The 23,315-nt window shown below is 32.8% G+C and overlaps 1 pseudogene; it reads right to left on the bottom strand.

Moving 5' to 3' along the window:
• LOC143388450 (abnormal spindle-like microcephaly-associated protein homolog) overlaps nt 1-23,315 on the bottom strand; it is a 31,758-nt pseudogene that overhangs the window by 464 nt on the left and 7,979 nt on the right.

The raw sequence follows: 23,315 nt of genomic DNA, 5'->3' as shown, positions 1-23,315 counted from the left end.
TGTCTTCAGCCTGAAGAGGTCAGATTTCTGAATCTGCTTAAACACTTTTTTCTTTCCTTTTTAATTCTGACATATGACCTACAAAAATCTGTGTAATAAAAATCAGTTTTCTTTGTTCAATAAACAGCTTTGGCTCTGTGCATTAGGTAGAATGACCAAATTAGTGTGGCAGCCAGATGCATACATTGGATATTACTTCTTATCTTAAAGCCTCTGTAAGAAGACTGTACAGAAGTAACTGTTTGGGTTCTTTTGCACTTAATGCTCTGTATCTTCTTTGAACAGAAATTATTGTTGCTCTAATGTGGAGATAATGTCTCCTTGTGAGAAAAGCTTTAAAATGCTTCTGAATAATAATGGCAGCTTCATGCTGTTTCTGAGTTTGTTTCCTTATGTTGATGTCCTGAAAACTTGCTTGAATGCTATTTGTTTCTTCTTTACACATATTGGGTTGAAGAGCTTTTTGTTTCTTTTTATTTGCTCGACATCTGTCTTGTAACACTTTTGTAGCCCACTGGAGCTTTTGGTAGAAACAATATTGCTTATACATTTTGTATGTGCTTTGTATTCTAATAGCAGCTCTGTTTTTCCCTTAAAAGCTGTCTTGTTTTCATTCCTTTATATGCAGCTTGAATGACCACTGCAGAATCCCATTGTCTGATAAAATTTTCTCTTTGCAATTTTGCAGCTCTGTATGTTCTATAATGTTGTTGAATTATAACTGAGGCACGTTTCTTAGTCTGAAATGAAACAAATGTTCTGTGCATTCTGAAAGTCGCCTGAATGACAACAGCAGCCCTCTGCATTTCTTTCATTTGTCTCCTTACCACCCACCCTCTGTATGATGACTGGATCTTAATAACTGCCTTTTGTAACTGAAGGACTTGTAAGTGATGCTTCTTTCCACAAAATTTTGCACGATATGTTCTCTGAATCCAAATAACAGTTTTCCTGAGAGAAAGGAATTTTCTTCTCATCATCACAGTTCTAAATCTCCTCTGAATAAGGGTGGCAGTTAAATGCATAACTTTTAAAAGTCTCCTAGTTTTCATGCCCCTAAAAGTAGCCTGAAGGCGTACTTCAGATTGCCTCAATTGGTTATACCTCTGAAATTGTTTGTTTCTTGCCTTCACTGCTTGGTATCTTTGCTGTACTATTTTTGTTGCCTTCTTTAACTTATTAAAATACATTTTCTGCTTGTATCTTCTATAGCATGACTGAATAAGTGTTGCTGCAACCTGCATCTTTCTTAGAGTTTGTCTAACTCTTGCTCCTCTAAAACTTGCCTGAAGAGTATTAATAGCCTTTAAAGTGGCCAGGTATTTTTCAAGCTGAATTTTACCTTGACAATATGCTCTGTATCTTACTTGAATTGCAGCAGCTGCTCTTCTCATTGCATGGTATCTTACTCTTGACTGATACATTTTAAACATGGCTTTAATTAAAGTGGCTGCAATGTGCATGTGTTGAATATGTCTTCTTACTCTAATACCTCTATAAACAGCTTGGATTTTAATTGCTGTCTTCTTTAAATTAAGATACTCCTTTTGTTGATGGTTTGTAATTTTGATATCTCGATACCACCTCTGAATTATGATAGCTGAAGCTCTGTAGATTGCATATTTCTTTTGGGCTCTGTAAGCTCTATATTTAGATTGTATAGTGATTGCTGCTTTGCTGAATTTCTTTATTCTTTTTCTCACTTTCATACCATGGTAAGCTGACTGTAAAACTAGCACAGCCATTTTTGTTTTCAAATACAAACGATGTTGTTCTCTCCCAATTCTGTAAGCTCTATAATACATTTGAATCAAAAGAGCAGCTTTTCTCATGAGTCTCCACCTCTTTTGTTGCACATGCATTCTATAGTATGACTGTATGATGGCCGCACATTTGTGCTTCCTTTGAATTTGTCTTCTCAGGGTTCTTCTTTCCATGCAGACTGAAGCACCAGTACTGCATGACGGAGTTCAACATACTCCATACGTTGTTTCTTTCCTATAGTCCATGCTCTTAGATGTTGCCGGATGATTAATGCTGCTGATTTTAACAATCTGAATTGTTTCTGGGCCTTGTTCATTCTAAAAATAGACTGAATCTTGATTGCAGCTTGATGTTCCCTTCTGATCTGCTGCCGGGCTTTCCAGCCTCGATAAGCAGACTGAAGAGAAATCACAGCTGCTCTTTTCTTTAAAAAATGTGTTCTTATATCATAAGCAGATTTGTGTGCCCTCTACCATCTCTGAATTTTCATTACCGACCAAAGAACAGATTGTTATTTTTCCCTTTTACTGTAGCCTCTAAAAGCAGTTTGAATTTTAAGAGCCGCTAGAGATTGTTGTTTCAATAGTCGGCGAACTTTGTAACCTCTGTAGACTGCTTGCAAACAAGTAGCTGCTTTTTGACTTGCAAGAAGTTCTTCCTCTGATTGACTTGTACTTTGTATGCACGATAGTAATTCTGAATGACAACAACTGCTTTATAAGTTTTCAGGTAGTGCTGCCGCATCCTTCTCATTCTGAAATAAGACTGCAGCGAAACAGCAGCTTTTCTTTGCAATCTCATCTGCTTTCTGACCAGGTATCCTCTAACAAAAGCTTGCAATTTGATACAAGATTCACGTATCTGCACATATTCTTCTCTCTTTCATGCAGCCATTTTCTGTGTATGGTACCATTGTTGGATTAATAGTACAGCTTCTCTTAAAAGTAAATATTGTTTACGTGCTTGTTTATTCTTGACAACTGACTGCAACCTTATTGTAGCATTTTTAGACTCACAAATTTCTTTCTGGAAATATAAGCATGATAATATGACTGAATCTTTATAATAGATGTTAAGATATGAATAAATGTTTTCCTGACTTGCATCCCTCTATATGCAGACTGTAGAACAAAGACAGCAGAACATGTTCTCTGATAAGTTGCTAGAACTTTCCTGGCTGAAATGTAAGCTCGGAAATGAGTCTGAATTATAATGGCTACTTTCTTCATCCTCTTATATTTCCGTAATTGCTGATGTTTTCTTATGTGTGCCTGCAATCTGATAACAATCTTCTTAAGGTTTAAAAGTCTAAATTTTTTCTGTCGCATTCTCCAATATGATTGGAAAACATAAGCAGCTCTAATTTGTCTGTATGAATTCTGAGCCTTCATTCTCCTGAAAGCTGCCTGTAGTTGAATGACTGCAGCTCATTTCTGTAAGTAGTTGGTGTGCTCAATCTTTCCTTTAAGGTATGCTCTGTAGTACTTCTGGATAGTCAGTGCAGACTCTTTCTTTCTTTTATATAACTTTTGGGCTTGAAAGCACCGAAATCTTCTCTGAATAATAACAATACAAGATCTAATATAAATATATTTCTGTAATTCTCTGTGCCTTCTATACCATGATTGTATGACAATAGCAGACTTTTCTTTAGCTTTTCTCCTAGAATGCCATTCTCTAAAAGCTCTTTGCGATATTACTGCAGCTTTTATTTGTAATTGCATTTTATGTTGCTTCCATCTTCTGAACACAGATTGGATTATAAGGAATGATGATTTTAACCTTTTATATCTTTGTTGATCTTATTTTCTTCTTAAACTAGCATGCCAATCCCTTTGAAATGTAATTGTGGACCACAGATATCGTTTATAAGATTTAACAGCAATTATCATTCTTATTCTAGATTGCAGGATGACTGAATAATATTTCAATTTCAGAAATCTTTTTCTAGTGGAATATCTTCACCAATACCCCTGGGAAAGGTAATAAAGGACAAAATGTAAAATAGACATAGCTTTCTATTCCTAATACTTTTGAAAATATTAAGTTTTCTAATACCATGCTTAAAAATGAACACATTAATTAGAAAGCCAATATTTCATTGCTAACATCTTGTTTATAATTTAGTCTTTACAGTGATACAGCTGTAGTCAATTCAGAAATCCATTTCAATTCTGATTGTATTTACACTGCATTTGTATTACAGAGTCATAAGTAGCAATTTTGTTATATTAAAAGGAAAAGAAAAATATTATAATATTTTTGATATCTATTGGTTATATATAATTTCTGAAGACTTTATTTCCAGATCTTAAATATTTCCTTTATTTTATGGTTGTTAAACTATCTTATTATGCTTGAAAATTCTGTACATAAGGCATCCTGTACTATAACATTACAGGACTGATAATATAAACATAGTGAGCCCTCTGTTTCCATGGATTTCCCATCCATGAATTCAAACAGGTGAGGGTGGAACATTTTCCAAAAGAAAAAAGAAAAGAAAGATGTGACTGTATTGAACACGTACCAACTTGATTTCTTGCTATCATTCTCTAAACAATAAAGTCTAAAAACTATTTATACACTACTGGCATTGCATTGAATACTAGAAATACTATGAGAGAATTCAAAGCATACTGGAGGATGAGGATGTGCATGGTCATACACAAATACCATGCCATTTTGTAAACATACAGATTTGGATATCTGCTGGGGTCCTAGAACCAATTCCTCATGGATACCAAGGGACAACTATACAGGAGTTTGAGAAACAAATGAGCTAGACCACTTTCAGGGTTATTATTGTTATTAAAAATAAAATTTCTTTCTTTTACCAAATATGGGGATTATAGATATATAATATATGGAATGAATATATATATATGGAATTTTGGAAACACTCTAAAGTAAGCAAACTTTTGTCTCTTGAAAAGCCACAATTATAATGTAGCTTCTTAGTCAATGAAACAATATGTTGGCTCAACAAACAGGACTGCAGACTTTCCAGCCAATTCCAGTTGCTGATATCTACATGATCCCAGGTTACTGGTAATCAAGTTCCAGATAATTCTTATAGAAACCTGTCCAAAACAATCTATAAATTGTTGATTAGGAGAGGGGCATGTTGTTTCTTACTATATATTTTTTCCTTTCATGCAAGTAGAGCAGTATAGGGACTGGGTACCAAAGAATCTACCGAAAAAAAAGAAAAGAAAAAAAAGAAAAAATCTCAGAATAATAAGTAAACAATAAATGTATAAGCTTAGTACTATTTACATTTGTAGCAAAACCATGAAATGCTAAGGTGCATATCTAACAAAATATGTACAAAATCTATATGAGCAAAAATTCAGAACTGATGAAATATCAGAAATTTAGATCTAAATATACCATGGTCATGTATGTTTAGGAAGACTCAAAATTATCAAGATGTCAATTCTTTATTTTGATTCAATCCAATCTCAATCAAAATCTCACCAATTACTTTGGATATCAGCAAACTGATGCTAACATTATACAAAAAAGCAAAGGACCCAGTATAGTCAACACAAGGAACATATTATGTTAAATAGATATTACATATTTTGGCTTAAAAGAAAAATAACATAGACATTCTATTGACTAATTATAAGCACTATTTTCATTATATACTAACTAAATGGGCTTGGAAGAAAAATGTGTGTATTATTTGTTCCCAAAGAGAAGTTTCTAGGACTCATTATTAAGATAAAGCTATACCTTGGTAAGGTACATGGATTCAAAGTAGAGTGATGCTGTATGCCACAATGTCCCATGCAGTGGAAGACTACAAATCTCTAATACAAAATGAAGACAGCAAGATTCATAGAACTAGAGTCTTGTCCCTTTCAGAACAAAGAAGGCATTTCAATTATGTTTCAGTCTTATGCTGAATGTAGCAAAGAGATTCACAGGTAGTAAGGAGACGCTAAATATTTTTTAAATCAAATATAGTCAGCTTTCTGTATCTATGAATTCTACATTATTAAATTCAACCAAGAGATTGATATTCCAGAAAAAAAAGTGCCTGTTCTGAACATGTACAGAATTTTCCTGTTATCATTATTCTTTGAACAATACAGTATAATAACCATTTATACGGCACTTATATTGTGTTAGGTATTATAAGTAATATAGAAAATTGAAATATACAGGAAGATGTACATAGATAATATGCAAATCATATACAACTTAGATTAGTTAAAATCTAGCATATAACAATATAATCATTCATGTGAGGAAAAATCTGCTTAAATCTATAAATTTCATTATTTAAGAAATGTAAGAAAATATTTTATGCATTAAGCTTAATTGACATCAACCAAAATTATTTAAAGATAGTGAATTAAAACAAAAACAACCACAAAAAAACTTTACCTTCTTATTATAGAAGGCACAAAGTGCATTTACCCAGTCCATCAATAATTTCACATTTTCACTATACTGTTCAAAGAAACCACTATTTATTTTGTCTTTTTTCTTATTAATAATAGCATCAGAGCAGCACGACACTGCAGACAATGATTTCTTTATACTGTGTGTGTATTTTAGAAAGTGAATTTCTTCCTTTGATTGCTCTAAATTAAGGGAAATATCCACCTGAAACATATAAAAAAGGATAAATTCCTTAATTTTTTATATATTAGTTTATATTTTTAATGTTTTATTGGTGCTTTATATTGTACATATTAGTGGGATTCATTGTTACATATTCATACATACCCATAACATGATTTGTCAATGCCATTTCCTAGTACTCTTCTCCCCTTTTCCTCCTCTCCTGCCTTCTCCTTTCTTGCCTCACTTTCCTCTACTATACTGGTCTTCTATTTTCATGAGATTCCCCACCCTATCCCCCCTTTTTTTCCCTTTGTTCTCTCTAGTTCCACATCATGTTATTTTTGACCTACAGAATTAAAGTATCTATTCTGTACTTTGATCAACTGCAGGTTAAAAAAATAAAACCTAATCAGAAATTTTAAAATCCAAAAATAAAATTCCCAAAGTACAGAAAAATCTACATTTTCTTTAAGGACCTCATACATGCTAGGCAAGGCAAGCACTCTTCTACTAAGCTACATCGCCATCCTACAATCTACACTGATAAAATATCTAGTGGTTAAGAAAATGAGATTTGGGGCCACACAAGCTTAGATTCTCAGCACAGTTCCACCTATCAATGATATAAACTTGAGCTTCAGTTTCCTCACCTGTGAAGGAGACTTAACATGACCTAATGCATGTGTGAGAAATATTAAAATAGAATACATACAAAAATTATCACAGGCCTGAGACAGAATAAATTCTAATAAGTGGTAGTTATTATTGTGTTTATTTGATTCAAATTCCTTTTATAAACTACTAATCAAAATTGAAAAATAAAAAAAACACAAAATGTGCCAAATGTATAATACCTGAAAAGCAAATACAATTTTCCAAAGCAATGCAAGAGTCTTTTCTCTGTGCCTATCCATAATATCCTTAGATAGGATTGAATTTCCTGCCAATAAAAATGCAGTCCATTAGCATGATTCATGTATATATATATATATATATATATATATATATATATATATATATATACATACCAATATTCAATGAGAATAAGTATTTCTCTGTTCAGTTTTTACCATGTTCATCACTTAATTGAATTCCTCATGATTTAAGAATTTGAAGAACAATGTCAACATTGTGCATTTTTTGAAGACGACTTATTGCAGGAATCCTGAGTTTCTTTGAAAGATTCCAGTTCTATGTGAGAAGTTCCATGGTTCGCCTAGTAGTAAAGAAATTTTCAGATGAATTTGCTATGTAACAATATATATGAAAAGAAATATTCATTTAAAAATAGTTATTACCCACATAAATCCCAAGAGTTTAAAGAGAGTAAGGTCAAAAAGACTCCAAATAACTATCTCAAAACTGTATTGCTCCATAGTTAATGAGTAGCTGTTTTTCATTTTTAATTTTTAAATATAGAAATTCATGAATAAAATGATAAGAAAACTGAAACATACACAAAAATATACATACATATCAACAAAATAATAAACTTCTTCAGAGAAAGAAAAAAAGGAAGGAGAGGAAGGATAAGAAGAAGGAGGCATGTATTAAGGTGTGCTATAATCTATTAATCAAGTTAAGTGTTTTTTTTGTTTTGTTTTTATTTTAGTTATCATGGTAAATCCCATAGTCAGGTATTAGTGGCCTTTTTTTTTTTTACAGAGAAAGAAACAAAGGTCCAGGAGGAAGTTAATTTAATTGATCTAATTCATCATCATATACTGCTATGACAGAAATAAGACAGCAATTAAAATCTTGTTTCATCAGTTTCCATAACAACAGTTGGTCGAATTCTCTTTCTCTCTCTGTGTGTATAATAGTAATGCATACTATAAACATATTTGAATGTCTACCTAAAAAAGACATGTACTCCAGAGCTTGAATTCAAATTCCTAATATCATCTAGATTACCAATATTTTATCCACTACACAATAGGCAATATTTCCATAGAAAAAGCAAGCCTCATATGATGTTGTATGTAACTAAAAGGTGACCAAATTATTTACAGAATCATGGTTTCTAAAGGCTAGAAAATGACTTAAGATCACCCTAGACCAATCAATGTAGGAAACATTTCTGCAACAATAGACCAACCCATTACCAGTTTAACTGGCTGGTTTGAAATTCACATACACATAAAAAAAAACACATAATGAGGCTGGGGCTGTAGCTCAGTGGTAGAGCACTTGCCTAGCATGTGTGAAGCACTGGGTTTGATTCTCAGCACCACATAGAAGTAACTAAATTAAATAAAGATATTGTGCCCATCTATAACTAAATCTCTCTCTCTCTCTCTCTTTTTTAACCCCCAAAGTGTTTCCTTGATAAGGGTATAACATATTGGAGAGTTCCCTAGAAATAAGACTATTGTCTCCAATCCAGAAATTCTAAAGAGACTAACTGAAGTACATGGTCAAAGTCAGGCCTTCCAAAGCTGAAATAAGCAATCCATTACTAAAATCATAGCCAACTGTGAGGGATTCCAGTTTATTATTTGGTAAATATTCTGTAATTTAAAGTCAGGCTTAAAAGAGTCTATATCTCCATTTTACTCTATAAAACTTGGGCAAGTCATTCTATCACTTCATCTGATTTTAATCAAACATTAAAACAAAGTAAATGCTACTAAAGCTAGTCTGAAATGATAATGGAACTCATGAAGCTACTGTTGACATAAAATGTATTTAAGTGTTTAATGTTTTAATTAGTCTCATGCTCTTTCCCAGTCCTTTTCTGAGATATCAGTAGTTCCTAACCATGTACTGCAGAGCATGTACTCAAGTCACATGCCAACAGAAAAAAAAGTGTGATAGGAGAAAAGTTTCTAGGCATAAAACTGATATCATTTTTTGAAAGAGAAATCTCAATTTTTTTCAACCCTAAATTTATTCCATTACAAGAAAGAACAAAAAAAAAAAAAATATATATATATATATTTATTTATAAGTACAGAGTACGACATTTTCCAAAAAAAATTGGTCTATTCCATTAGCAAAATGATTCTATTTCTTATACTTACACATGACGCACTCCACACTGCAAATCTACAGCAAGATTTGTAACAGAAAAATAAAATTCATCAAATGGTGTCTGAACATGGCTAACAGGCAATCCCAAAAAGCCAAGGTGATGGGAAAGATCACCTTCACCACTTAGGAAATCTCGTGAAAAAGCCAGAAGGATTTCTTTACTAGCCTACAAAGAAACAGGTTGCAGATATAATATTTCAATAGTATAACTTTTTATATAATAAAAGCAAATCCTTTTGGTCATTCTGTAAATATAGACATAAAATTAATTATAGTATAAAAAGATTTTCAGTTTCATATCAAATGTTAATACTGCAAATATCATACATTTTCAATTTAATGTTCTCTTTAAAATTTGCTCATAATTAATAACATACTACAAAACCTAGCATTAATTTGATAATATACTACATCAAAATTAGGTAAGAAATTTCCCTCAAAATTAATTTCTTAGAAACATAGTTTAGTTCATTTTCATGTCAAAATTAAGAGTAATAATGATGTACTGGTGAAAGGTTAACCAACAAAAAATCAGGAAAGGTAGAATTACTGATGGGATTCACTAAATAAACATTCATTCATATTATATTCTAACATATTAGTCTCTAGAAATGTTCTTTCTGGGCTGGGGATGTGGCTCAGTGGTACAGTACTTGCCCCACATGTGTGAGGCAATGAGTTTAATGCTCAGCACCACATATAAATAAATGAATAAAATAAAGGTTCATCAACAGCTAAAAAAAATTAAAAAAAAAAAACAAAATTAATGTTCTTTCTAAACAGAAAATATGCCACAAGATCAACAAAAGTCTTAAATGGGAAATTTGAAATATATAAGATAAAATGAAAATTATACCTTGAATTCAGCATCTTTACAGAAGAGACAAGGATCATGATCAATAAGTCTGGAAAGCTTAGCATACCAACAACAATAACTTTTTCAATGTGAAAAAGCTTGGACAAAGCTTCTTCATGATCTTAGAAAAAATAATAACAAATTCATCCATGAAAGGCAAGTTGCACTTAAAACATAAAAAAGGTAGTAGCAAACAAATAAAAAAATCACACTATGTGCCTTTCTTAGTGTTTTACATATATGAATTCAATAAACCTATACAACAACTCTACATAAGTGGTACCATTTAATATTTTCAATTCATGGATAAGGAAAATGGGCACATGAGGAGATTTAGCTGGATTCATTCAACTGACATTTACGGAGCACCTACTATTTGCAAGCTTTGTCCTAGGCACTATATATACAGTAGCAAAGCATGATAAATATAATCTGAATAGGATTTATAATCTATTGGAGGGAGAAGATGGATAGAGACAAAAAATAGTAGTAATAATTATACATAGTGAAGAGGAATAATGGGAATAAGGGAAAGGAAGGCAGTGGAAACAGACCTATTTAGACTGGTTTCTTTAAGAAAGTAAAACATAAATAAAAACAGGAAGAATAACCAGAAGCCATTTGTGCATAGTGTGGAGAAAATGCAAAGGAAGCAGCAATGTTAACCATCTCTGTATAAATGAGGAACAGTAGGGTGTCTATATTCAGCTGCTATATCAGGATTCCAAAGCAAGCGATTCAGAATAAACATAGCCAACCCTGTGACATCACTATTGTCTTCCAAAGATATGAGTTCACCATAAATTGTCTAAAAACAAAAAATTAAAACCTAAAGTCAGAATCATACTACCTCAAAAAAGGAATGAAACGCTATTGGAGAAGAGTAGACAACAATCTTCTAAAGAACTGGTAATAGTCTATATCCTAAACAGTAAGGAAATGACATAGTCATTCAATAAATAACCCTTTAAAACTATACATATATAGTTTATGCATTTTTAAATGTTTACTTCACAAAAAAAAGACAAAACTTAGAACTTAGATAAATTTTTAAGCATCTGACAAGGAGCTTTTACATTTATGTTTAAAATTTTTCCTTTAAGTTAAAGGAATATTACAGGTATATGCCATTGCTGGGGGCAGTGGTATATACCTGTAATCTCATTTACTTGGAGGCTAAGGCAGGAGGAACACAAATTTGAGGCCAGCCTCAGCAACTTAGCAAGACCCAGTCTAAATAAAAAATAAAAAGTATTGGAGTAGAGTACTGCTGGATTCAATCTCCAGTACCAAAAATTTTAAAAAGTATAGAAACATTGTTCAAATTTAATTATAACCATGCAACTACACATATCATGAAAGTATAACAGAACCCTAATTATTCAAAATTTTATAATAGTTAACAAGTACTATGTAATAATTCAAATCTGGATGACGTTTTTTAAGTAGTAGTCCATCAAATAATTGGAAAGTTGTGATTTGGCTCAGACAGTTGTAGGTACAAGGCTTGACCAATTACTAGCATTTTACAAGTCACTTAATATCAGAGCTTTCACTTTGTTAGAGAAGTAAAAATAATAATACACATCTCATTGAGATTTAAAGAGACTTAAATTAGAAAATATGTTTTAAATAGCCTAGTCTTTTCATTTATAAATGTTCAAAAAATTAGTTTACTATACTATAGGTTCATTACAGCCAAGATCACATTATGTATATTTAAAAGACTACAGAAGTAGCTGGGCATGGTGGTGACACAACTGTAATCCCAAGTGGCTTGGAAGGCTGAGGCAGTTTGAGGCCAGCCTTAGCAATTAAGCAAGGCCCTAAACAAGTTAGCTAGACCTTGTCTCTAAATAAAAAATAAAAAAGGCTGTAGGTGTGGCTCAATGGTAAAGTGTTCAATCTCCAATACAAAAAAAAAGAAAGAAAGAAGAAAAAGACTATAGAAATAAATTACTCTGTAACAATATGTCAATAATAAATAATGACATGGTCTACTTATCTAATCAGTATTTCCTAGTTGACCTTATATTTTATATTGAAGATGAATCAAGCTAAACAAATAATTTTATAACTTCTATGAGTAAAACCACATTTTATTAAAGAATATTCTAAGTATATAATTGAAAAATAAACTGTTTAAAACTAAAACATATCCTCACCTCTATGCCAATTCGAAGCCACAAAGGATTATAGGATAATAGCCAGTTCAAGACTTTCTGATGTTCTCCTGAAATATAGATCAAAAGAAAGACAAGTTCAGATCACTAATTAAATAAAGAGGATAAAATTCCACGGAAAAGATATCAGTGGAAAAAAAAGAATAATCACTTAAATGAAGCATATTGTCTATATGAAAAATACTTCTATTGTTAACTATACATTATTATATTTATGTATGTGAGATTTGGGGCAGAAAAGCTAAAGCAAGTAAATTTAGCTTTGAAACAAAAAATATCTCTATCTATCTATACACACACATACACATACACACACACACACACACACACACAAAATGAAATCAGTGTCTGGAAGAGATAATTTTATTTTTATATTTATTGTAGCATTATTCACTGTAGCCAAGATGTGGAAACAATCTAAGTATCCACCAATGAAAGAAAGAATAAAGAAAATGGGTTGTGTCTATACACATAATGAAATACTATTCAGCCTCTAAGATGAAGGAAATATGTCTTTTTTCACAACATGGATAAGCCTGTAGGACATTATGTTAAGTGCAATAAGCCAGGAAAGGAAAAACAATCACTGTATTATCTTGCTTGCACATGTAATCTAAAAACATTGAATTCACAGAAGCAGAGAGAATGGTGGTTGCCAAGGGCTGAGGAGATGCTTATCAAAAGGGTACAAAGTTTCATTTATGCAAGATGAATAAGTTCTAGAGATTTACTGTATAGTATTGTGATTATATTTATCAAAGCTGAATTACAAACTTGAAATCTGTTAAGAATACATCTTAAATGTCCTCAACCAACCCATCCTCCTCACAAACGTAACTATGTAAGGTGCTAGATATGTTAATCAGCTACATTGTAGTTATCATCTTACAATATATATGCATATTAACATCACACTGTATATCTTAAATATATACAATTTTTATCTGTCAATTATACTTCCTTCAATAAAACTGGGGGCAGGGACTAAATGCAAAATTTAAAAAATTAACCAGTAACCTTCTTACCAATATCTTTCCAGAGGTGTTTATCTTTTCGAACAATTAACTGCCTATTTTCAATTTCAATTTCAAGCTTTTTAATAGCTTTAACAATTTTTTCAGATGTAAATAAACAGCATGCTGTGCGGCGTAATCTATTCAACCTGCACCGTGCAGTATAAGCTCTGAGAGACATTTCATCTTTTGTAGGCGCTCTAGGAACACTTATTTTATGTTGATTCTCCACTCCCAAAAGAAGAGTAGCAGCATTTACTGGGTAATAAAAAAAAGGATAAATGTTTCTGGTTAAAAAACATCATAAATTCTTAAATTCAGCAATAAAATCCAACTTAAGATGATAAAAATGGAATCCATTTCCCACTCCTTCCAAGTTTTCTTCTGATTCTCTAATCTTAAAATGTAGTTGTCATCATTCACTAAGTATCTTGGGCCAATATATCTCCACAACCTGTTAGCACTACCTGCTACCACCAACATTTAAAATATTAGCTTCTCTAATCCAGAATATTAAATGACCTTTGAACTGGCTTATTTTCCATCATTTTTATAAATTAATAAAAAAAGTTAAGCTCCTAAAGAATGTGATTTTTGCTCAGATCCAAGATGGTAGACCAGAGGGAGGCAGCATTCTGTGTCGCTCCATGACCGGGGTCTCAGCCTGTGGGAATACTGCTTTGCTGAGAGTGATAGAGGACCCCCCATAGCTGATCCTGAGCAGGAATCACAGCCTCTTTGCCCGCAAGCCCCCAGGCCTCAGCTTTAGAAAAGGACTTCCGACTCCTGACTACTTGCTCACGCAGGTCACAAGGTGCCTTAGTGGGACCACTGGCATCAGCACCAGCGCAGAATTCCCAGACGCTGCTCCCACGAAGTACAGCTGCTACCCATGAGCAGGAACTCCAGCTGCCACTCCCACGTGGACCCCCATCTACCAATGTGAGGCTCCCTCTGTCGCTTCCATCTTGGGACTCTGCAACTACTGTCTTAGTCCCCTATTTTCAGTAGCCGGCCTGCACCTGGGGACATCAGAAGCTCTGAAAAAAAGCTGAGAGCTGCAACATTGCATGCTACAGAGCTTATCTAAACCAATCACAACACATCTCCTGGCTACCGCACCCCACCCCTCCCAACACCCCATCGCAGAAAGCAGCTGCCTCCATCTTGGGTCATCTTCATCACCATCTTCAGTTGGGGCAACTACCAGTTTGGAACACCAAATAACCACGTACCCATAGTTTTCTAATTCCTCCCAATCGCCAGCAGCTGCTAACTTGGAACAGTGCAATAAAAAACAGCCCTCTATGACAGCCACCAGAGTGCAACATAGAAGAACCTCTGGAGAAAGGCTCCTGATTAGGAAGTAGAAAGGGGGGGGGAGGGAGATACACTTTAGAGACTAATTTAGAGGGCAGGAACTGTGAGGTCTACAGGTGAGATAAGGAGATAAGACCCAGCACCCACATGACAGGAGCAGATAGATGCCAAAGGAGATCCTTGAGGTGCAGTCTCCCAACTGGAGTGCCAAACCCCACTTCCAGGTGCCCTGCACACAAAACCAACTCTCACACCCTGGTAACCCCCACCATCATGAGAGCAGAGATATCAACTAAGAACAGACAACCCCACCTACTGGATGAGAAGGGAAGCAGGAAAGATTCTCATCTCCAACCAAAACAATCCTTATTTCTTCCTTTGAGATTTTTTTTCTTTCTTCTCCCTCTTTATTCTCCTGCCCTCACATCCCCAACATATGTGAAAGCAAGTACTTTGCATGAATTAGGATATTGAGGACTGGTATGACTGAATAGTATATTACTGTTGTGTTGTATATTCTTTTATTTCTTTCTCTCCAATTTTTATTATTTTAACATTTTTAAATTTTTCTTAATATACATGTGTTTGTCTTATGTATTCTATGTCTTTCCTCTTACTTGTCTACCCCGAATTACTTCCTCTCTATTCTCCTGCTACTAACATTCTTCTTTAGATTTCTCTTTCACACATCCTAAGATTAACTCTATATCCTCATCTCATACCTCCTCAACATATCTTCCTACACCCCAGGTTCTTTGCCCACCATCAGAAACTATAAACCCTTTTACAAACCTACTGATTATATTGTAGATAATACTTGAATTTACCATTTCTGTACACTGTGACCAACCTGTAAATATCTTAATAACAAATATTTGGTTTTAGGTGGTATTTTGTTTATATTTGTTAACATTGTCCTTTCCCTCAGGAGAGGTATTGGAACCCTACAGGGGCACTATAAGCCTATGGGATAAAAATGGTAACGCCTTGGATTCACAGAGCTAAAAAGGAAGACACAAAAGCAACATGAAAAGACAAGGGAAGAAGGTGCCACACACAAATGAAGATACCACATTATTAGAATCCATGGCCAGCACAGCAGATGAAATGACAGAGAAGGAGTTCAGGATGTATATAGTTAAAATGTTTTGTGAATTAAAGGATGATATAAGAGAGCAAATACAGGCAGCAAAAAAAAAAATCATCTTGACAAAGAGCTACATAAGCAAATACAGGAAGCAAAAGATTACTTCAATAGGGAGATAGAAGTTCTAAAGAAAAACCAAACAAAAATCCTTGAAATGAGAGGCTAAGGATGTGGCTCAAGCGGCAGCGCGCTCACCTGGCATATGCGGGGTGCTGGGTTTGATCCTCAGCACCACATAAAAATAAAATAAAGATGTTGTGTCCACCGAAAACTAAAAAATAAATATTAAAAATTCATTTTCTCTCTCTCTCAAAAAAAAAAATCCTTGAAATGAAAGAAACAAATTAAAAGTTCAATTGAAAGCATCACCAACAGATTAGACCACTTGGAAGACAGGACCTCGGACAATGAAGAAAAAATATATAATCTTGAAAAGAATGTAGATCACAAAGTTGAAAATGGTAATAAACCATGAGCAGAACATTCAAGAAATATGGGATAGCATAAAAAGACCAAATTTAAGACTTATTGGGATAGAGGAAGGCACAGTTCCAAAACAAAGGAATGAACGATCTATTCAATGAAATAATGCAGAAAAATTTTCAAACATAAAGAACGAATTGGAAAACCAAATTCAAGAGGTTTACAGGACATCAAATGTACAAAATCACAACAGATTCACACCAAGGTACATTATAATAAAAATGCCTAACAGACAGAATAAGGAGAGAAAATTAAAAGCCACGAGAGAAAGGAATCAGATTACATATAGGGAGAACCAAGTAGGTTATGGCAGATTTTTCAACCCAGACCCTGAAAGCTAGAAGATCCTATAACAACATATATCAAGCTTTGAAAAGAAAAATGGATGCCAACTAAGAATTTTGTATCCAGCAAAACTAAGCTTTAGATTTGATGATGAAATAAAAATCGTCCATGATACACAAAAGTTAAAAGAATTACAGCTAGAAAACCTCTACTACAGAACATCCTTGGCAAACTATTTTATGAAGAGAAAATGAAAAACAACAATAAAAATCAGCAAAGGTAGATATTACACTAAAGGAAAAGCTAATCAAAGGAAAACCAAGTCAAGTTAAATAACAAAAATAAACAAAAGTAGCTGGGAATACAAATCATATCTCAATAATAACCCTGATGTTAATGGCCTAAATTCACTAATCAAAAGACATAGGCTAGCTGATTCGATTAAAAAAAAAAAAAAAAAAAAAGACCGAACAATACAATATTCTGTTTCCAAGAGTCTCATTTCATAGAAAAAGACATACACAGACTGAAGGTGAAAGGTTGGGAAAAATCATACCACTCACATGGACTGCAGAAGCAAGCAGGGGTTTCCAACCTCATATCAAATAAAGTAGACTTTAGCTAAAGTTAATCAAAAGGGACAAAGAAGAACATTTCACACTGCTCAAGGGAACCATATACCAACCAGACATAACAATTTTAAATATATATGCCCCAAATAATGGAGCATTTATGTTCATCAAACAAACTCTTCTCAAGTTCAAGAGTCAAACTGACCACAATATAATAATTTTGGTGACTTTAACACACCTCTTACACCACTGGATAGGTCTTCCAAACAAAAGCTGAACAAAGAAAATATAGGACTCAATAATATACTCAATAACTTAGACTTAATTGACATATATAGAATATCTCATCCTTCAATGAGAGAATATACTTTCTTCTCTAAACACACATGGATCCTTCTCTAAAACAGACCATATATTATGCCACAAAGTAACTCTTAACAAATACAAAAAAGTAGAGATACTACCCTGTATTCTATTAGATCATACTGGAATGAAATTAGAAATCAATGATAAAATAAGAAATACAAACTATTCCAATAACTGGAGACTAAATAATATGCTACTAAATGAACAATGGGTTGCAAAAGACATCAGGAGGATATTAAAAAATTCTTAGAGGTAAATGAGAACACAGATACAACATATCAAAATCTCTGGAACACTATGAAAGCAGTTCTAAGAAAAGTTCATTGCATGGAGTTCATTCCTTAAAAGAAGAAAAAGTCAACAAATAAATGACTTAACATTACATCTCAAAGCCTAAGAAAAAGAACAACAAATCAACACCAAAAGCAGTAGAAGACATATTTAAGGAAATATTTAAAATCACAGCCAAAATCAATGAAATTGAAACAAAAGAAACAATTGAAAATATTAACAGAACAAAAACTTGGTTCTTTGAAAAAATAAATAAAATTAACAAACCCTCAGCCATGCTGACAAAGAGAAGGAGAGAGAAAATTCAAATTACTAATGAACGTGATGAAAAAGGAAATATCACAACAGACACTACAGGAATACAGAAGATAATTAGATATTATTTTAAAAACTTGTACTCCAATATAATAGAGAATATCAAAGGCAATGACAAATTTCTAGAGGCATATGAGTTGCCCAAGTTGAATATCAAGATGATATACTCAATTTAAACAGATTAATAGAAGATGCCATCAGAAGCCTACCAACCAAAAAAAGCCCAGGACCAGATGAATACACAATTGAGTTCTAAAGAACTAATACCAATACTCTATAAATTATTCTGAAATAATTTATAAGAAATAGAAAAAGAGGGAGCGCTTCCAAATTCATTCTGTGAGGCCAATGTCACCCTCATTCCAAAACCAGGCAAAGACAAATCAAAAAAATAAAACTTCAGACCAATATCTCTAATGAACATAGATGCAAAAATTCTCAATAAGATTCTGGAAAATTGAATACAAAAACATATCAAAAAGATAATGTACCAAGATCAAATGGGTTTCATACCAGGGATGCAAGGCTGACTCAATATATGGAAATCAATAAATGTAATTCATTACATCAATAGACTTAAAGAATCATATGATCATCTCAATAGATGCAAAATAAGCATTTGACAAAATACAGTACCTATACATGTTCAAAACACTAGAAAAATAGGGATAACAGGAATATATCTCAACATCATAAAAGCTATCTATGATAAGCCTAAGCCCCAGGACAACATCATTTGAAATGGAGAAACAGTAAAGGCATTTCCTCTAAAAACTGGAACAAGACAGGGATGCCCTCTTTCACCACTTCTATTTAACATAGTTCTTGAAACACTGGTCAGAGGAATTAGATGAAAGAAATTAAAGGGATACAGATAGGAAAAGAAGAACTCAAATTAGCACTATTTGCCTATGATTCTTCTATACCTAGAAGATCCAAAAAAACTCCACCAGAAAACTAGTAAAATGAATTCAGCAAAGTACCAGGATACAAAATCAATTCCCATAAATCAAATGCATTTCTGTATATCGGTGACAAATCCTCTGAAAGAGAAATGAGAAAAACTATCCTGTTTACAATAGCTTCAAAAAAAGAATAAAATACTTGAGAATCAAAATTTAACAAAGGAGGTGTAAGACCTCTACAACGAAAACTATAGAATGCTAAAGAAAGAAATTAAAGAAGACCTTAGAAGACGGAAAGATCTACCTTGTTCTTGGATAAGCAAAATTAATATTGTCAAAATGATCATACTACCAAAAGCACTATACAGATTTAATGCAATTCTAATCATAATCCCAATGATACTCCTCATAGAAATAGAAAAAGAAGTCATGAAATTCAACTGGAAAAATAATAGCAAAAGCAATCCTTAGAAAGAAGAGTGAAGCAGGTGGCATCACTATACCAGAACTTAAACCTAAACTATACTACAGAGCAATAGTAACAAAAGCAGCATGGTATTGGCACCAAAGCAATGGTACAGAATAGAGAACACAGAATCATATGATTACACTTATATTAGACAAAGGTGCCAAAAATATACATTGGAGAAAAGATAGCTTCTTCAACAAATGTTGCTGGGAAAACTGGAAATCTATATGCACCAAATGAAATTAAACCCCTATCTCTCACCATGCACAAAACTTAACTCAAAATGGATTCAGGACCTAGGAATTAAACCAGAGACTCTGCATCTAATAGAAGAAATCCTACACGTTTCTCTGGTGAATGTGAAATATGGTCTGTTTGAACACTGCAACAATGGGGAAATCACCATTTTGCAAGATTACACAATGGTTTGATAACTAAAATCATTTTAGTTATCTGAAATGGATTCCTATAATTTCTATGAAGAATAGACAAAAGTTAATTTCTTTCTCTTTCAGAAAAAAATCTTTCAAATGTTTCGGAGTGTCATGCTTCTACCTTATCCCACACCCAAGTCCTCTCTTTAAGAATAAACACTGCAGTGTTTTAAAATTTCATCTGAATTGTCTCTCACAGTCCCTGTACTATGCAGTGTTCTGACCTACTCCTTAAACTAAGGTATTAACAGTGAAGTCAATACATCCAAAATGTTCAGGCCACAAAGGACTGCTTACATTGGCTGATAAAATGATAGAATGGAAGGTAAAAAGAAAAAGCAAGTTTCAGTACTTTTAGTACAGAAAATGTATTCATGTCAACCTATGTAAGAAAAATTACCTACACAATCTTAAAAACTTAAGTCAATAAATTAGTGAAATATAACGTAATAAGTAAAGTATATTTAATTAAAGAATGACAAATCCTGTCAAATTTTGGTCTGCTAAAACAAGAGTATTATTAAATTTAAACATTAACTTAATGTTTACCTTCAGAAATACTTGTTTTTACAGTGAAGTCATCCGGAGTTAATATAAAATTTAGCCACCAAGTGAATCCTTGTTCCTGTTTTTCCTTCCAGCGCTCATCATAAAACATGTTTTTTGCAGCAAATGGCATTGGGTGTCTAGGAATATCTAAGAATACAACTAGATTATTACATATAAAAATTTCTAGTAAATTACTGTACAATATATAGAAAAATAACTTTTTTTAAAACTAGTGAAACCATAATAAAAAAACTGAACAATATTTGCTTTTCACTACTTGCTACAAAGACTTGAAAACATTTTGGGTATGAAATGTGATCAAGCAAAATGATAGGGAATAAAACAAAATTCCCTGATTATTTAAAAATCCTAACCTACCATAAAGCAATTTCAGTAAAATCTGATAGAATACCTTAATTATAATTTGCATACACACTTTAAAAATTCTTCAAGGCCTTTATTCAAATTTTTTAAAAAACTCATTTCCATTTGAAATGAAATTGATGCTTCATTCCATGTCACTTTTTCAGATTAAATATAATAAACTATATTTTCAGTTTAAATATAATAAGCACGTACCTGCTTTTAATGGTTTTATGAAGGTCAAATTAGACTGTGCCACAGCAACAATGGGTTTTATCCTTTTGTTTGTTTTAGAAATAGGTGTTTTGAATGCCATTGAATCTAAAATACATTAGAAAACAAAATTAATAGCATTAAAAAATAAAATTCCCAAAGTTGGTAGCTCATTTAAAATTAAAAGTATGGGTTCTTTATAATCATATTCATTTAGCAAATACTTAATAATTACTATGCTTCAGATACTAATATTACGAACTTAGTAGTCAATGAAACCAACATCTAGAATGTTTTTCAGACCAAAACAATACATTCAATTTTTGTCTACAGAAGTTACTGTCCAGATTTAACCACAATTGACTGTGTGCATATATTCCAGACTGTGTTAGGTACAGGGAAAATACAGAATAGAAAGATAATTGTCACAGCCTATAGGCAGTTAAGTCTAATACAGAAAAAGTTTAAAAGGGGCATAAAAGACCTTCTGGATGAAAATATACATGTGCTAACTCCTAAAATGAATATTAAGCACAAGGGATATGGCTTGCTGACAAAACTATAACAAGGATACAACAAAGAATAAACACATATAAGAAATTACATAAAAGAAGTTGGAAGAGGAAGGGAAGAGTTCAACAATATTAATAATAGTGGCAGCTAATAATTGAATATACTATGCCAAGAGCTATTAAGTATTAATCTTTCACTCATATAATTATCACAATAAATCTATGAAAACAGTACTATAGTTATCCAAAATTTACATAATTAGGATTCTAGGGCTTAGAGGTCACATAAGTTAGGAAGCAGCAGGGGTTTGAACCTGGGTAGTCAAGTTCTAGAGCCTGCACTATTAACAAGTTTGAAGTACCCTCTATTTCAGTGACAGATTTTATTTCAAGAAATAACACCTTCATCTTTATTTTTGAAAATAGTATAAGCAAGAAAATGAATGGGGTTATGACTAAAGATAAAAAACTACAAGGTAGTTATTAGCCAAGTTAGATATGATAAAACAATTTTTAACAAAGGTAGGAAACAGAGCAGAGTTGTTTTAATAGTCGAAACAATAAGTCTTAATACCAACTCACTAGGAAAGTGGTGAAGAATGAGAACAGACTGATTCCCAAGTATATAGCTTACATGATTAATAAATAGCAAGTAATTATAAAGGAAAAGGCAATAAAATTCATAGTAGCAAATACCTATAGGAGTAGCAGTTCACTCTCTCAAAAGCAGGTTTCATACCAGCATATTCTGCTACTAAATGTAAGCATCTTTCCTAATTAGAGCAAACTATAGCCCATGTGTAAAATCCAGCACAATCTTCTTTTGTATGTTCTATACGCAAAGAATAGTTTTTACATTTGTAAATGAATGGGGGGAAATGAAGTGAATAATATTTGATGACATAAAAACTACATGAAATCCAAATTTCAGTGCCTATAAATAAAAAATTAATAGAACACAGGCACATTGTTAGTGGCAGAGCTAAACAGTTGTGATAGAAATATGGCCTGCATAGCCAAAAATATTATCTGAACTATGAAAGAAAAAGGGGCTGGGGTTTTAGTAGGCAAGTGAAAGAGCACTTGCCTAGCATGTGTGAAGCCCTGGGCTCGATCCTCAGCACCACATAAAAATAAATAAATAAGATAAAGTTATTTAAAAAGTTATTTTTAAAAAAATCCCTAAAAAAAGGCTGCTTACTCTTGTTTTAGAGAAATCTCAAATCTATACCTATTATGAAGATAAGGAACATGATCAAGTTATAACATTTATTAAGTTATAATTTTCTTTTTATTTGAACATTTAAAACATAAAAGGGAGACTCACTTTGCAACCTTCAACAAGCTACTCCCTCTGCATTGAAATCATTTTATTCATTAGGAAGCCTGCATTAGTACCTTATCACATTATTTGCCATTCATACAACATCTCTGCTTCTATGCTTCAATAATTCCCTGGGCAGAGCTTAATCATTAAAACTGGGAGTAGCTTGAGGATACAAATTATATTTTTTTCCTGGGAAAACAGAGCCTAAACAATGTATGAACACTTAATATGTGCTTTATTAAGGGGCCTCATTAGTGTTGAAGAAATATATCTGGAGAATTGTTTGTCAGAAGAGAAAGAAGCTAGAGCAGCTCTTAGTGAATTACTGGCTCTT

This window comes from Callospermophilus lateralis, unplaced genomic scaffold (genome assembly GCF_048772815.1).
Source record: "Callospermophilus lateralis isolate mCalLat2 unplaced genomic scaffold, mCalLat2.hap1 Scaffold_105, whole genome shotgun sequence".
Classification (NCBI taxonomy): domain Eukaryota; kingdom Metazoa; phylum Chordata; class Mammalia; order Rodentia; family Sciuridae; genus Callospermophilus; species Callospermophilus lateralis.
Note: the sequence above shows the minus strand (reverse complement) of the source record. Positions and strands in the feature narration are given on the sequence as shown.